This window comes from Aquarana catesbeiana, linkage group LG08, assembly GCF_042186555.1.
Source record: "Aquarana catesbeiana isolate 2022-GZ linkage group LG08, ASM4218655v1, whole genome shotgun sequence".
NCBI classification, from domain to species: Eukaryota; Metazoa; Chordata; class Amphibia; order Anura; family Ranidae; genus Aquarana; species Aquarana catesbeiana.
The window spans coordinates 2,706,476-2,711,312 of record NC_133331.1 but is presented as its reverse complement, the minus strand read 5'-3'; the positions used below and the strand labels follow the sequence as shown (position 1 = coordinate 2,711,312).

The window sequence follows — 4,837 nt, the reverse complement described above, 5'->3', positions numbered from 1 at the left end:
ATGATACAAAGATTGAACTCTTTGGCCTGAATGGCAAGCGTCATGTCTGGAGGAAACCAGGCACTGCTCATCACCTGACCAATATCATCCCTACAGTGAAGCATGGTGGTGGCAGCATCATGCTGTGGGGATTTTTTTCAGCGGCAGGAACTGGGAGACTAGTCAGGATCGAGGGAAAGATGAATGCAGCAATGTACAGAGACATCCTTGATGAAAACCTTCTCCAGAGCGCTCTGGACCTCAGACTGGGGCGAAGGTTCATCTTCCAACAGGACAACGACCCTAAGCACACAGCCAAGATAATGAGTGGCTACGGGACAACTCTGTGAATGTCCCCGAGTGGTCCAGCCAGAGCCCAGACTTGAACCCGATTGGACATCTCTGGAGAGATCTGAAAATGGCTGTGCACCGACCCTCCCCATCCAACCTGATGGAGCTTGAGAGGTCCTACAAAGAAGAATGGGAGAAACTGCCCAAAAATAGGTGTGCCAAGCTTGTAGCCTCATACTCAACAAGACTGGAGGGTGTAATTGGTGCCAAAGGAGCTTCACCAAAGTATTGAGCAAAGGCTGTGATACTTATGTACATGGGAGGAGTCTGTGATACTTATGTACATGGGAGGAGTCTGTGATACTTATGCACATGGGAGGAGCCTGTGATACTTATGCACACGGGAGGAGCCTGTGATACTTATGCACATGGGAGGAGCCTGTGATATTTATGTACATGGGAGGAGTCTGTGATACTTATGTACATGGGAGGAGCCTGTGATACTTATGTACATGGGAGGAGCCTGTGATACTTATGCACATGGGAGGAGCCTGTGATACTTATGCACATCAGAGGAGCCTGTGATACTTATGCACATGGGAGGAGCCTGTGATACTTATGTACACAGGATTTGTTTCCTTTTTTATTTTTAATAAATTTGCAAAGATTTCAAACAAACTTCTCTCATGTTGTCATTATGGGGGATGGTTTGTAGAATTTTTAGGAAAATAATAAATTTAGTCCATTTTGGAATAAGGCTGTAACATAACAAAATGTTCTGACATGGCCTTCCCCTAGTACAAGCACCTCCCCCATTGCCTCTGATAACCCTTCCCAGCCATTGTCAGTGCATATTTTTAGCACTGATCACTATAATGGTGTCACTTAGTGTCTGATGAAGAAATTAGATTTTTTTTTTAATTTTGTCTATGTACTATAGCAGATAGTAAAAAATATTTTTTTTTTTTCCTAAATTGTCTGTTTTTTTTTTTCATGGCGCAAAAATAAAAGCCGCAGAGATGATTAAATACCACCCAAAGAAAGCTCTATTTGTGGGAAAAAAAGGATATAAATGTTATTCGGGTACAGCATCGCACGACCGTGCAATTGTCAGTTAAAGTAATGCAGTGACGTATTGCTGTCAGCAACCATGAATCAGACGGAGACAGAAAATGCAGTAAAAATCGCACCTTTTAATATAATGGTAAAAATGGTACAAATAGTAAACGTAGTAAAAACATAGCCATTGTTCGGTAGCCAAAGCGGGTGGTCAGACCAAGCCAGGAAATCAGGAAGCCAGAGATCAGCGTAGTCTGAGGCAGCAGACAGGACCAGGAACCAGAAGGGACGTCAGCCAGGCAAGTCTTCAACAGGAACACAGCAGAGAGTCTCCGGATATGTTGACCAAGGCGAAGGCATAGAAGGAATGAACAAGGCCGTTTAAATAGCTAGAAGGGGCTGGCTGTGGGCTGGACTGACGAGCAGGAAATGATCACCAGGTGAGCCACTGTGGAGCGATGAGTGCTGAGCACTGAGAAGGGAGGGCTGGAAAGATGTTACACCTGTTTTTAGTGTTCCTACTGCTGCAGCCACTGCCCGACCTGCAGCCTCTAGTGACAGCGATCCAGGGATCTTCTCCCCGCACCCGCTGTCAGCTGAAAAAACAAAGCAAAAAAACACCCCACACGGCCATGAGGGGCTCCACCTACCCGGCTGAGTCATTTAGTAACAGAGATCTGTGAATGAATGAACTACAAGTACTGACAGCCTTTGCGGCTGTTGGCTTGTAGTTTTCAATGAACTCCCAGGGCGCTGTTGAGTACTGTGGTAGTTCATTGTCTCTTCCTTGTCAGTGTATAACTGGCAGCCTGTACGGGGGAGGGGAGCACACCGCTACACTGACAGTCTGCAGGAGTCCTCGCGGGTGCAATGCTTTGCAGGTTACTAGTAAAAATTAGGGAGGGTCATAACCCGTCAGATTATCTTTCATGGAGTTCTCTCTTCACTTTCTATCCCATAACCAAACCTGGGAGTGAGAGGAAATCCCTACAAATTAGGGGGATTTCCCCTCTTACCTTTCTGGGGACAACCCACTATTTGGGATTTTTTTACTTTTACTTTTATTGATAATGGTAAACAGGACAAATAGAGAGGGTGACTTTCCCTACTGGGGACACAGACAGCAATAAAAACTGACAGGGGGTCTATTACCGCTCCCCTCCATCCAAAACTGCCTTTAGTTGTACTTTAGGTCTCCATCTGGTACCTTATGGGCCTCTAATACAGCTTCTGTGGATCAGGGGTATGGTTACCCAATGAGGACTAAGATCTTCCTAGCAGTCCAGCTTCATCCACATGCAGTGCAGCATAGGAGCTGTTACATTGTACAGAAACATACAACAAGAAGCTGCAGTCCCACCACAAGTTACAGCAATGAAGTGGTTCGCTCTTCTGCCTGGCAGCCAGTGGCGTCTACAGCTTTCATATTTAGGGGGGGCACATGGGGGGACAGGGACAAAAGTAGGGGGGCCAACTATAAAAATTGATTGATATATATATATATATATATATACACACACACACACACACATATAGTGCCTTGAAAAAGTATTCACACCCCTTGAAATTCTCCACACTTTGTTATGTTACAACCAAAAATGTAAATGTATTTTATTGGGATTTTATGTGATAGACCAACACAAAGGGGCACATAATTGTGAAGTGGAAGGAAAATAATAAATGGTTTTCAAAATTGGCACCTGGGGCGGATCCTATATCTGGCATCCCTCCAGCCAGGCGGACAGGCAGCGCACCGTACGTCGACCTGAAGTGATGTTAGGGTAGTATACTGGCAGATTGGGGTGATATAGTGCCAGATTAAGTGGTAGTGCCAGGTTAGGTGATATACAATAGTTCCAGGTTAGGGTGGTAATGCCAGGTTAGGTAATAGTGGCAGGTTAGGGTGGTAGTGCCAGAGTAAATACATGACAACATGAATAGATAAGAGTCCTGTTCCCCTCTTCCTCCATCACCTGCACTAAAAGCATGAATCTCTGACTGTCCCTGCTGCTGCAGAACCTCCTTCTCCCCCTCCCTGATGTAAACATAAAGATAAAAAAACTCACATGGGTTCTGGCAATCTGAGGATTGATTCTGGCTTCTTCTTCCTGGAACTGTAGTCAAAATGTGGCGGGTGAGAGAGGAAGAGGGAGGGGCTCCAGCACGTACAAAGCATTGCAGCCGAACCGTGCCCATCATTGCAGCCTCACCATGCCCATCTCATTGCCACCTTACTGTGCCCTCATTACAGCCTCACCATTGTTGCAGCCTTACTGTGCCCATTATTGCAGCTTCACATGCCCATTATTGCAGCTTCACATGCCCATCATTGCCACCTTACTGTGCCCTCATTGCAGCCTCACCGTGCCCTCATTGCAGTCTCACTGTGCCCATCTCATTGCAGCCTCGCCGTGCCCATCATTGCCACCTTACTGTGCCCATCTCATTGCAGCCTCACTGTGCCCATCATTGCCACCTTACTGTGCCCTCATTGCAGTCTCACTGTGCCCATCTCATTGCAGCCTCACCATGCCCTCATTGCAGTTTCACTGTGCCCATTTAATTGCCACATTACCGTGCCCTCATTGTAGCCTCTGTGCCCTCATCATGACAGCCTCAGCGCTGTGTCACGGAGCTGTAAAATCATGTTCTGCCGCGCTATGACAAAGGTCCCGCCCTCCTCCTAGAGCAGCTTGTGTGATAGACAGAACCCTGCGCCTATAGACAGAACCCTGCGTCTATAGACAGAACACTGCGCCTATAGACAGAACACTGTGTCCATAGAGAGAACACTGCGCCTATAGACAGAACACTGCGCCTATAGACAGAACACTGCGTCTATAGACAGAACACTGCGCCTATAGACAGAACACTGCGTCTATAGACAGAACACTGCGCCTATAGAGAGAACACTGCGCCTATAGACAGAACACTGTGTCCATAGAGAGAACACTGCGCCTATAGACAGAACCCTGCGTCTATAGACAGAACACTGCGCCTATAGAGAGAACACTGCGCCTATAGACAGAACACTGCACCTATAGACAGAAAACTGCGTCCATAGAGAGAACACTGCGCCTATAGACAGAACACTGCGTCCATAGAGAGAACACTGCGCCTATAGACAGAACACTGCACCTATAGACAGAACACTGCGCCTATAGACAGAACACTGCGTCTATAGACAGAACACTGTGTCCATAGAGAGAACACTACGCCTATATACAGAACACTGCACCTATAGACAGAACACTGCGCCTATAGACAGAACCCTGCGTCTATAGACAGAACACTGTGTCCATAGAGAGAACACTGCGCCTATAGACATAACACTGCATCTATAGACAGAACACTGCGCCTATAGACAGAACACTGCGTCTATAGACAGAACACTGCGCCTATAGACAGAACACTGCGTCTATAGACAGAACACTGCGCCTATAGACAGAACACTGCGTCTATAGACAGAACACTGTGCCTATAGACAGAACACTGCGTCTATAGACAG

At 46.7% G+C, this 4,837-nt stretch overlaps 1 long non-coding RNA gene across 1 annotated transcript; it reads right to left on the bottom strand.

Moving 5' to 3' along the window:
* Positions 1–1,443: 1,443 nt before the first annotated feature.
* On the bottom strand, positions 1,444–4,111 carry LOC141105188 (uncharacterized). The gene is made up of 2 exons (XR_012235539.1): positions 3,806–4,111; positions 1,444–3,665 (listed from the first exon to the last, which is right to left on the bottom strand). It is a non-coding gene; the product is annotated as an uncharacterized lncRNA (long non-coding RNA).
* Between the last annotated feature and the right edge of the window lie 726 nt (positions 4,112–4,837).